This window comes from Leopardus geoffroyi, chromosome B3 (genome assembly GCF_018350155.1).
Source record: "Leopardus geoffroyi isolate Oge1 chromosome B3, O.geoffroyi_Oge1_pat1.0, whole genome shotgun sequence".
Lineage (NCBI taxonomy): Eukaryota > Metazoa > Chordata > Mammalia > Carnivora > Felidae > Leopardus > Leopardus geoffroyi.
Genome location: NC_059337.1, coordinates 32,833,731 through 32,846,690, shown reverse-complemented (window position 1 = coordinate 32,846,690; position 12,960 = coordinate 32,833,731).

The following is a 12,960-nucleotide window of genomic DNA, read 5'->3' as shown; positions in this document are numbered from 1 at the left end:
CTACCAATGCTCCTGTTCCACCAGTGCTGGCCCTCCTCTGTCTCCCTAGAGGGAGCTCTTGGCACGTTTTATCAGTTTGAGTCTTTCCCCCACTGGACGGTGGACTCAGTGGGGACGGATTAATTACTCTTCTCCTGATGTCAGGAGAAGTTTCTGACAACAACAGATGCTTGTTTCCTGGATGGATGGACAGATAATCATGAGGACTCATGGCATAGAGCATGTTGGAAGGCTTCCCACACAAACACCACCCCACCCCTCCTTTGGAGGGGTCCTAATAGGTCTCTCGTTATTGGTGCCAGGACCCTACCATTCCAGCAGACATGGCCCTGTGGTGTCCTGGGCTGAACTTGAAAGAGAACACCTGTCTGCCTGGCAGTCCTAAGTAAAGATGCTGATGCCACGGTGACCAACTAGGTACTGGGAACTAGGGCAAGGGTGTCCTCCAGATTGGCTCTAAGATGAACATTGTGAGCAAGACTCTAAGTGAAGAAGTACCCTCTCTCCCCAGTGCATCGGCCTCTCCAGTTTCAGCCATCTTCTGCTAGGGGTGTGATATCATCACGAGAGACTGGAGAATATCCCTGAACATGCCATCAGATTAATGGAGATGGGGTCTTGGGCAGGGGTAAAGAAGCAGAGAGCCAAGAGGGGCCCCAGACAGCAGGCGTGACTCTTCCCCTTGGGTTTCCAGTTACCAAAGGAGGGGGTTCACCAGGAAAGCTGGGAGAAGAGGGGGGAGAGACTAATTGAAGGGAAATTATACTTTCTATTTTTCATAATCTTTTAAAAGTATGTAGTAATACTTTTTAAAGTATTCATGATATTTTAAAAGCACATTGAAAAAGTGCTGCTCAAAACAATTGCTCTCTAAGCAGAGTGGATGATGTTCATCTCAAGATACTCTTTTACTCAACTAGGGACTTGATGGGTTTTGGAAATGACAAGGTAGGCCTGGAGCTGAGCTGAGAAGGGGTTAGAGTGGGCTCTTGCTGCACTATAAAGGAAGAGGCATTCAGAATTTCCCGAAATAATGGAGTGGGGGGAGGTGTGCTGGCAGCATGTATAATCAACAAGATGGTGAGAGAGTGAGGGGCGAGGTGGGAAGTTACCCCCAGTGGGAAATGGCTGCCCTCGAGGTACCCAAAAGGGCATTTTCAAATGGGAAGATCCGAGAGGTAATTTAATGCTGTTTGCTCCTTGCACAACTAGGACACAAACCCCCTCTAACTCCCCAAATTCTGCATGACATCTGCCATGTGTATAAGGCCTGGCATGAGTTACTGGTTTCCCCCCAGCAAAGAAAGGGGCATGTGGGCCAACCCAGTGATGGACAGACCACAAATCAGGCATGGTGGGGGTGACCATAAATGGGATTGGCTCACCAGAAACAAGAGCCCAGAGCCAGAAATGACTAAAAGAATCTAAACCTGAGAATTCGCAGAAATCCAGGGGGCAGAGGGGAGGGCACGAGACCTTTCACGGGTCAAGAGATGTGAATGCCAATCAGCTTTGTTCAGATTTTAAGAGGCAGGCTGACCTCAGCTGGAGTCTGGGTTGCGATCAGAGATTTCCACACTGTCCACCAGCGTCCTGGAGCCACTCCCTGTCACCTGACACAGGAATGTACGCTTGGGGCCTGCTCTTTACCAGTGGGTCTGCCTTCTCTGACCCTGGTCTCCCAAGGGAGAAACCTGGGAGCCATTCTAAACTCTTCCCTCCTCACCAAAGCACATTGCTCAGCTAGTCCTGCGGCTCTCTCTCAAATGCCCCCCAAAGTGGCTCCTCTTTGTTGTGTGTTGGGCAAATTCCTGGCCCACACCCCTGCCTCTGCCTCACCGGCAGTCCAGTCTCCACACGACGATAGGGGTGATTTTTCTAACTCAAATCTGGCCTCTCTCCCCTGCTCAACACCATATGTTCTCTTTCCTGTCACCTGCCCTGCGGAAAAGAGACCAGTGTGGCCCTGTTCACCTCTTCACATTTATTTGCCCCTCAGTCTGTCCTCTCGCCCACACGTGGCCCTAGCGTTAGAGAACCATTTGCACTTACAGAATAAGCCACACCATCCAACGTCTGTACCATTCCCTTTGCCTCAAATCACCACCCTACCCACTACCGTCACTACCATCATGAATTTCCATTCGTCTTTAAGGACCCGGCCTAACCACCCGGTCCTCTGATTGTTCTCATTCATATTTCTGTCTCATCCAATACACTGTGAACTCCCCGAGGAAAACGATCATGCTAGCTTTTGGATCCCCCACCCCAGGGCCTAACACACTGTCGGTGTTCACTGACTGAACTTTCCTGAGGAAGATGGACTGAAGTTACCGTGGCCCAGTGCTGGGGTGTTGGGCAGCACCCTGACTCATCCTGGGAGCATACACAGGTTTTGCAGAGGAGGTAAGGCTGAGGTGAGTATGGGAATTACCATGAGCCCATCTATCTGGAGGGAGAAGGAGCCACTGCAGACCTGGGCAGCTGTGCCCTTCATGTGGCCATCAGAAGACCTAGAGGGGCACACATCCCAGCCATCCTGTTTCCTGCTGAGGCTGGGGCCTCTAGGACTGTGCTCAGCCCGCTGCCATCGGATTAAGGGCTGGAGTCCCGGCAGGTCGGGGCAGAGGGTATGGAAGATGACAGAGCTGGTCCCGTCCTCCCCAGAGTCCCTGGAACACTGCAAGGGTGATTCTGGGCCCCGTCGAGCTGGGTTTGGTTGGCCAGGTACCACAGGTGGAGGGCAGCCCTGGTGAGTTAAGAATAAGGTGGGGTTCCTTTCAGAAACTCAAAACCCAGGTCTTAGAATTCTGGGCAGCTTTCTGAAAGAGGACAGGAAAGTCTACTCGTGAAGGCAAAACGATGGATCAAACTAGTTGCCTGGGACCTGGCAGGAGAACCGGCTAAAGAACATTCTAGACTAACACACAGAAGGAAAACTTACTCCTCTTCTACTTTGAAGGATTGGTGTTAATTGTTCTTTAAACATCTGGTAGAATTCTCCATTGAGGTCCTCTGGTCCTGGACTTTTCTTTATGGGAAGTTTTATTACTAATTTAATCTCCCTACTTATTATAGATCTATTCAGATTCTCTATTTCTTCTTCTTCTTCTTCTTCTTCTTCTTCTTCTTCTTCTTCTTTTTAATGTTTGTTTTTTGAGAGAGACAGAACATGAGCAGGGGAGGGGCAGAGAGAGAGGGAGACACAGAATCTGAAGCAGGCTCCAGACTCTGAGCTGTCAGCACAGAGCCCGATGCGGGGCTCGAACTCACGGACTGCGAGATCATGACCTGAGCTGAAGTCAGATGTTTTACCGACTGAGCCACCCAGCTGCCCCTCTCTCTCTATTTCTTCTTGATTTGGTTTTGGTAGTTTGTGTGTTTTTAAGAATTTGCCCAATTTCTCAGTGTTATCGAATTTGTTGGCAAACAGCCATTCATATACAGTGTTCTCCTATTTTCCTTTGTACTTCTTAAAGGTTGGTAGTAATAGCCCTTCTTTCCTTCCTGTTAGTATTTTGAGTCTCTCGCTTTCTCATTCTCTTCTCTGTTTTTTGGCAGTCTGGCTTTAAAAAAAAAAAAATGTAGGTAGTGAGTTTATTTTCTTTGATACAGAATTAACAGGGTTAATTTGATGCCAAGTCCCAAATGAGGTAAACGTGTAACATTTGCTTGTGAAAACTTCCCTTGAAACAGATCTTTGTGAACGTTATTGTCAGATCAAAGAAACTAGTCAGTTCAAGTTTGTTCACAGAAATTAAAAAAAAAAATGTTATGTGGGAAGTTTCAAAATGGCAATTCTATGCCAGAGCCATAATTACCAGGGGTGGGGGGAATACCATCTCTGCTGAGCATGTAAACATCACGTTAATACTAATATATCCACTTTATAGGAAGGCATGTGCATCTTGCAAAGAGAATGGATACAAACCTATTACCTCATTTTGGAAATGGACTCAGTTGCCTTATAGTCTCCAACAAGGTCAGTTGTCAAAATGAAAATTTGTCAATTTCACTGATCTCTGCAAAGAACCATCTTTTGGTTTTGCTGACTGTATCATTTTTCTACATTGCATTTATTTCTGCTCTAATTATTTATTATTTAGTACTTAATCATTTATTATCTCCTTCCTTCTACTTGATTTGTTTACTTTGCTTTTATTTTCCTAGTTTCCTAAGGTGAATGTTCAGGTTATTTTTTGATCTAAGATCTTTTTTACATATAGGAGCTCGTTTGCTATAAATTTCTCTCTGAGCACTAGTTTTGTTGCACCCCATATGTTTTGAGATTTTGTTTTGTAAGTTTTGGGGTTTTGTTTCCATTCATCTCAATTTACTTTCTAATATTCTTTGTGATTTCTTCTTTGACCCTTTTGTTCTTTAGAGTGTATTGTTTAATTGTTTATTGTTAATTAAACAATAAAAATTGTTTAATTTTTATATTTGCAAATGTTGCAAATTTCTTTGGCATGAATTTCTTATAAATTTTTTTTCATTCTTTTTAATGTTTTATTTATTTTTGAGACAGAGAGAGACAGAGCATGAACAGGGGAGGGTCAGAGAGAGAGGGAGACACAGAATCCGAAGCAGGATCCAGGCTCTGAGCTGTCAGCACAGAGCCCAACGCGGGGCTCAAACTTGTGAACCACGAGATCATGACCTGAGCCGAAGTTGGACGCTCAACCGACTGAGTCACCCAGGCGCCCCTGATTTCAATTCTTTTAAATTTATTGGGATGATCTATCCTGCAGAATGTTCCATAGGCACTTGAGAAAAATATATATTTTGCTCCTGTTAGGTGGGGTATTCTAGACGCCTATGAGGTCTAATCGGTTTGTATTGCTCAAATTGTCTATTGCCTTGCTGATCCAGTTGTTCTACCCATTATTGAAATACTACATTTAAAGTATTTTCAAGTTTTAAAGACTACAACTATTATTGTTATCTATTTCTCCCTTCCATTGTGTCAGTTTTGCTTCATGGATTTGTGGCTCTGTTGACAGGTGTATATATGTTTATAATTGTTAAATGTTCTCTATAGATTGACCCTTTTATCATTTTAAAATATTTTTTTAACTTTATTTTTTATTTTTTAAAATTTACATCCAAAGTAGTTAGTATATAGTGAAGCAACGATTTCAGTAGATTCCTTAGTGCCCCTTACCCATTTAGCCCATCCCCCCCCACAACCCCTCCAGTAACTCTCAGTTTGTTCCCCATATTTATGAGTCTCTTTTGTTTTGTTCCCCTCCCTGTTTTTATATTATTTTTGTTTCCCTTCCCTTATGTTCATCTGTTTTGTCTCTTAAAGTCCTCATATGAGTGAAGTCATATGATTTTTGTCTTTCTCTGACTAATTTCACTCAGCATAATACCCTCCAGTTCCATCCACGTAGTTGCAAATGGCAAGTTTTCATTCTTTTTGTTTGCTGAGTAATGCTCCATTGTATGTGTATACCACGTTTTCTTTCCCCATTCATCCATCAATGGACATTTGGGCTCTTTCCATACTTTGGCTACTGTTGATAGTGCTGCTATAAACATAGGGGTGCATGTGTCCCTTCGAAACAGCACACCTGTATCCCTTGGATAAATACCTAGTAGTGCAATTGCTGGGTCATAGGGTAGTTCTATTTTTAGTTTTTTGAGGAACCTCCATACTGTTTTCCAGAGTGGCTGCACCAGCTTGCATTCCCACCAACAACGCAAAAGAAATCCTCTTTCTCCGCATCCTCGCCAACATCTGTTGTTGCCTGAGTTGTTAATGTTAGCCATTGTGACAGGTGTAAGGTGGTATCTCATTGTGATTTTGATTTGTATTTCCCTGATGATGAGTGACGTGGAGCATTTTTTTCATGTGTCGGTTGGCCATCTGGATGGCTTCTTTGGAAAAGTGTCTATTCATGTCTTTTGCCCATTTCTTCACTGGATTATTTGTTTTTTGAGTGTTGAGTTTGATAAGTTCTTTGTTGATATTGGATACTAACCCTTTATCTGATGTGTCACTTGCAAATATCTTCTCCCATTCTGTCGGTTGCCTTTTAGTTTTGCTGATTGTTTCTTTCACTGTGCAGAAGCTTTTTATTTTGATGAGGTCCCGATAGTTCATTTTTGCTTTTGTTTCCCTTGCCTCCAAAGACGTGTTGAGCAAGAAGTTGCTGTGGACAAGATCAAAGAGGTTTTTGCCTGCTTTCTCCTCGAGGATTTTGATGGCTTCCTGTCTTACATTGAGGTCTTTCATCCACTTTGAGTTTATTTTTGTGTCTGGTGTAAGAAAGTGGTCCAGGTTCATTCTTCTGCATGTCGCTGTCCAGTTTTCCCAGCACCACTTGCTGAAGAGACTCTCTTTTTTCCACTGGATATTCTTTCCTGCTTTGTCAAAGATTAGTTGCCCATACGTTTGTGGGTCCATTTCTGGGTTCTCTATTCTATTTCATTGATCAGAGTGTCTGTTCTTATGCCAGTACCATACTGTCTTGATGATTACAGCTTTGTAGTACAGCTTGAGGTCTGGGATTGTGATGCCTCCTGCTTTGGTTTTCTTTTTTCAAGATTGCTTTGGCTATTCTGAGTCTTTTGTGGTTCCATACAAATTTTAGGATTATTTGTTCTAGCTCCATGAAGAATGCTGGTGTCACTTTGATAGGGATCATGTTGAATATGTAGATTGCTTTGGGCAGTATAGACATTTTAACAATATTTGTTCTTCCTATCCAGGAGCATGGAATCTTTTTCCATTTTTTTGTGTCTTCAGTTTCTTTCATCAGCTTTCTATAGTTTTCAGTGTATAAATTTTTCACCTCTTTGGTTAGATTTATTCTTAGGTATTTTATGGTTTTTGGTGCACCTGTAAATGGGATCAATTCCTTGATTTCTCTTTCTGTCACTTCATTGTTGGTGTACAGGAATGCAACCTATTTTTTGTGCATTGATTTTATATCCTGCAACTTTGCTGAATTCATGAATCAGTTCTAGCAGTTTTTTGGTGGAATCTTTTGGGTTTTCCCTATAGAGTATCATGTCATCTGCGAAGAGTGAAAGTTTGACCTCCTCCTGGCCTATTTGGATGCCTTTTATTATTATTTTTTAGATAAAGTTAGATTTTTATTTTTTATTTTTTAAATATATGAAATTTATTGTCAAATTGGGGGGCGCCTGGGTGGCTCAGTCAGTTAAGTGGCCAACTTCGGCTCAGGTCATGATCTCTTGGTCCATGAGTTCGAGCCCTGTGTCAGGCTCTGTGCTGACAGCTTAGAGCCTGGACCTTGTTTCAGATTCTGTGTCTCCCTCTCTCTGACCCTCCCCTGTTCATGCTCTGTCTCTCCCTGTCTCAAAAAAAACAAACAAACAAAAAAAAAACGTTATTGTCAAATTGGTTTCCATACAACACCCAGTGCTCATCCCAAAAGGTGCCCTCCTCAATACCCATCACCCACCCTCCCCTCCCTCCCACCCCCCATCAATCCTCAGTTTGTTCTCAGTTTTTAAGAGTCTCTTATGCTTTGGCTCTCTCCCACTCTAACCTCTTTTTTTTTTTTCCTTCCCCTCCCCCATGGGTTCCTGTTAAGTTTCTCAGGATCCACATAAGAGTGAAACCATATGGTATCTGTCTTTCTCTGTATGGCTTATTTCACTTAGCATCACACTGTCCAGTTCCATCCACGTTGCTACAAAGGGCCATATTTCATTCTTTCTCATTGCCACGTAGTACTCCATTGTGTATATAAACCACAATTTCTTTATCCATTCATCAGTGGATGGACATTTAGGCTCTTTCCATAATTTGGCTATTGTTGAGAGTGCTTCTATAAACATTGGGGTACAAGTGCCCCTATGCATCAGTACTCCTGTATCCCTTGGGTAAATTCCTAGCAGTGCTACTGCTGGGTCATAGGGTAGGTCTATTTTTAATTTTTTGAGGAACCTCCACACTGTTTTCCAGAGCAGCTACACCAGTTTGCATTCCCACCAACAGTGCAAGAGGGTTCCTGTTTCTCCACATCCTCTCCAGTATCTATAGTCTCCTGATTTGTTCATTTTGGCCACTCTGACTGGCATGAGGTGATATCTGAGTGTGGTTTTGATTTGTATTTCCCTGATGAGGAGTGACATTGAACATCTTTTCATGTGCCTGTTGGCCATCCGGATGTCGTCTTTAGAGAAGTGTCTATTCATGTTTTCTGCCCATTTCTTCACTGGGTTATTTGTTTTTCGGGTGTGGAGTTTGGTGAGCTCTTTATAGATTTTGGATACTAGCCCTTTGTCCGATATGTCATTTGCAAATATCTTTTCCCATTCCGTTGGTTGCTTTTTAGTTTTGTTGGTTGTTTCCTTTGCTGTGCAGAAGCTTTTTATATGACGTCCCAATAGTTCATTTTTACTTTTAATTCCCTTGCCTTTGGGGATGTGTCAAGTTAGAAATTGCTACGGCTGAGGTCAGAGAGGTCTGTTGCTGTTTTCTCCTCTAGGGTTTTGATGGTTTCCGGTCTCACATTCAGGTCCTTTATCCATTTTGAGTTTATTTTTGTGAATGGTGTGAGAAAGTGATCTAGTTTCAACCTTCTGCATATTGCTGTCCAGTTCTCCCAGCACCATTTGTTAAAGAGACTGTCTTTTTCCATTGGATGTTCTTTCCTGCTTTGTCAAAGATTTGTTGGTCATACTTTTGTGAGTCTAGTTCTGGGGTTTCTATTCTATTCCATTGGTCTATGTGTCTGTTTTTGTGCCAATACCATGCTGTCTTGATGATTACAGCTTTGTAGTAGAGGCTGGGATTGTGATGCCTCCTGCTTTGGTCTTCTTCAAAATTACTTTGGCTATTCGGGGCCTTTTGTGGTTCCATATGAATTTTAGGATTGCTTGTTCTAGTTTCGAGAAGAATGCTGGTGCAATTTTGATTGGGATTGCATTGAATGTGTAGATAGCTTTGGGTAGTATTGACATTTTGACAATATTTATTCTTCCAACCCATGAGCACGGAATGTTTTTCCATTTCTTTATATCTTCTTCAATTTCCTTCATAAGCTTTCTATAGTTTTCAGCATACAGATCTTTTACATCTTTGGTTAGATTTATTCCTAGGTATTTTATGCTTCTTGGTGCAATTGTGAATGGGATCAGTTTCTTTGTCTTTCTGTTGCTTCATGATTAGTGCATAAGAATGCAACTGATTTCTGTACATTGATTTTGTATCCTGCAACTTTGCTGAATTCATGTATCAGTTCTAGTAGACTTTTGGTGGAGTCTATCAGACTTTCCATGTATAATATCATGTCATCTGCAAAAAGTGAAAGCTTAACTTCATCTTTGCCAATTTTGATGCCTTTGATTTCCTTTTGTTGTCTGATTGCTGATGCTAGAACTTCCAACACTATGTTAAACAACAGCGGTGAGAGTGGGCATCCCTGTCGTGTTCCTGATCTCAGGGAAAAAGCTCTCAGTTTTTCCCTGTTGAGGATGATGTTAGCTGTGGGCTTTTCATAAATGGCTTTTATGATGTTTAAGTATGTTCCTTCTATCCCGACTTTCTCAAGGGTTTTTATTAAGAAATGATGCTGAATTTTGTCAAATGCTTTTTCTGCATTGATTGACAGGATCATATGGTTCTTATCTTTTCTTTTATTAATGTGATGTATCATGTTGATTGATTTGCAAATGTTGAACCAGCCCTGCATCCCAGGAATGAATCCCACTTGATCATGGTGAATAATTCTTTTTATATGCTGTTGAATTCGATTTGCTAGTATCTTCTTGAGAATTTTTGCATCCATATTCATCAGGGATATTGGCCTATAGTTCTCTTTTTTTACTGGGTCTCTGTCTGGTTTAGGAATCAAAGTGATACTGGCTTCATAGAATGAGTCTGGAAGTTTTCCTCCCCTTTCTATTTTTTGGAATAGCTTGAGAAGGATAGGTATTATCTCTGCTTTAAACATCTGGTAGAACTTCCCTGGGAAGCCATCTGGTCCTGGACTCTTATTTGTTGGGAGATTTTTGATAACTGATTCAATTTCTTTCCTGGTTATGGGTCTGTTCAAGCTTTCTATTTCCTCCTGGTTGAGTTTTGGAAGTGTGTGGGTGTTTAGGAATTAGTCCATTTCTTCCAGGTTGTCCAGTTTGTTGGCATATAGTTTTTCATAGTATTCCCTGATAATTGCTTGTATTTCTGAGGGATTGGTTGTAATAATTCCATTTTCAGTCATGATTTTATCTATTTGGGTCATCTCCCTTTTCTTTTTGAGAAGCCTGGCTAGAGGTTTATCGATTTTGTTTATTTTTTCAGAAAGCCAACTCTTGGTTTCATTGATCTGCTCTACAGTTTTTTTAGATTCTATATTGTTTATTTCTGCTCTAATATTTATTATTTCTCTTCTTCTTCTGGGTTTAGGGTGTCTTTGCTGTTCTGTTTCTATTTCCTTTAGATGTTCTGTTAGATTTTGTATTTGGGATTTTTCTTGTTTCTTGAGATAGGCCTGGATTGCAATGTATTTTCCTCTCAAGACTGCCTTTGCTGCATCCCAAAGCATTTGGATTGTTGTATTTTCATTTTCGTTTGTTTCCATATATTTTTAAATTTCTTCTCTAATTGACTGATTGACCCATTCATTCTTTAGTAGGGTGTTCTTTAACCTCCATGCTTTTGGAGGTTTTCCAGACTTTTTCCTGTGGTTGATTTCAAGCTTCATAGCATTGTGGTCTGAAAGTATGCATGGTATGATCTCAATTCTTGTATACTTATGAAGGGCTGTTTTGTGACCCAGAATGTGATCTATCTTGGAGAATGTTCCATGTGCACTCGAGAAGAAAGTATATTCTGTTGCTTTGGGATGCAGAGTTCTAAATATATCTGTCAAGTCCATCTGATCCAATGTATCATTCAGGGCCCTTGTTTCTTTATTGACCATGTATCTAGATGATCTATCCATTGTTGTAAGTGGGGTGTTAAAGTCCCCTGCAATGACCACATTCTTATCAATAAGGTTGCTTATGTTTGTGAGTAATTGTTTTATATTTTGGGGGGGTCCCATATTTGGCGCATAGACATTTATAATTGTTAGCTCTTCCTGATGGATAGACCCTGTAATTATTATACAATTCCCTTTTTCATCTCTTGTTACAGCCTTTAATTTAAAGTCTAGTTTGTCTGATATAAGTATGGCTACTCCAGCTCTCTTTTGACTTCCAGTAGCATGATGAATAGTTCTCCATCCCCTCACTTTCAATCTGAAGGTGTCCTCAGGTCTAAAATGAGTCTCTTGTAGACAGCAAATAGATGGGTCTTGTTTTTTTTTATTCATTTGGATACCCTATGTCTTTTTGTTGGCACATTTAGTCCATTTACATTCAGTGTTATTATAGAAAGATATGGGTTTAGAGTCATTGTGATGTCTGTAGGTTTCATGCTTGAAGCGATGTCTCTGATACTTTGTCTCACAGGATCCCCCTTAGGATCTCTTGTAGAGCTGGTTTAGTGGTGACGAATTCCTTCAGTTTTTGTTTGTTTGGGAAGACCTTTATCTCTCCTTCTATTCTAAATGACAGATTTGCTGGATAAAGGATTCTTGGCTGCATATTTTTTCTGTTCATCACAGTGAAGATTTTCTGCCATTCCTTTCTGGCCTGCCAAGTTTCAGTAGAGAGATCCATCACGAGTCTTATCGGTCTCCCTTTATATGTTAGAACACGTTTATCCCTAGCTGCTTTCAGAATTTTCTCTTTATCTTTGTATTTTGCCAGTTTCACTATGATATGTCGTGCAGAAGATCGATTCAAGTTACGTCTGAAGGGAGTTCTCTGTGCCTCTTGGATGTCAATGCCTTTTTCCTTCCCCAGATCAAGGAAGTTCTAAGCTATTATTTCTTCAAGTACACCTTCAGCACCTTTCCCTCTCTCTTCCTCCTCTGGGATACCAATTATGCGTAGATTATTTCTCTTTAGTGCATCACTTAGTTCTCTAATTTTCCCCTCATACTCCTGGATTTTTTTATCTCTCTTTTTCTCAGCTTCCTCTTTTTCCATAATTTTATCTTCCAGTTCACCTATTCTCTCCTCTGCCTCTTCAATCTGAGCTGTGGTTGTCTCCATTTTATTTTGCAGCTCCTCCTGGCTGTTCCTTAGTCCCTCTCTGTAGCAATAGATTCTCTGCTGTCCTGTATACTGTTTTCAAGCCCAGCAATTAATTTTATGACTATTATACTAAATTCACTTTCTGTTACATTGTTTAAATCCTTTTTGATCAGTTCATTAGCTGTCGTTATTTCCTGGAGATTCTTTTGAGGGGAATTCTTCCATTTTGTCATTTTGGATAGTCCCTGGAGTGGTGCGGAACTGCAGGGCACTTCCCCTGTGCTGTCTTGAATAACTTGCGTTGGTGGGCGGGGCCACAGTCAGACCTGATATGTGCCCCCAGCCCACTGCTGGGGCCACAGACTGGTGTGTGCCTTCTCTTCCCCTCTCCTAGGGGCGAGATTCACTGTGGGGTGGCGTGGCCCGTCTGGGCTACTTGCACCCTGCCAGGCTTGTGGTGCTGGGGATCTGGCGTATTAGGTGGGGTGGATGGGCAAGGTGCACAGGGGCAGGAGGGGCAGGCTCAGCTCGCTTTTCCTTTGGAGATCCGCTTTGGGAGGGGCCCTGCGGCAGCAGGAGGAAGTCAGACCCACTAGAGGGATGGATCCGCAGAAGCACAGCGTTCAGTGTTTGCGCGGTGCAAGCAAGTTCCCTGACAGGAACTGGTTCCCTTTGGGATTTTGGCTGGGGGATGGGCAAGGGAGATGGCACTGGCGAGCGCCTTTGTTCCCTGCCAAGCTGAGCTCTGTCATCTGGGGCTCAACAACTCTCCCTCCCGTTGTCCTCCAGCCCTCCTGCTCTCCGAGCAGAGCTGTTAGCTTATAACCTTCCAGATGTTAAGTCCCACTTGCTGTCCAAACACACTCTGTCTGGCCCCTCCACTTTTGCAAGCCA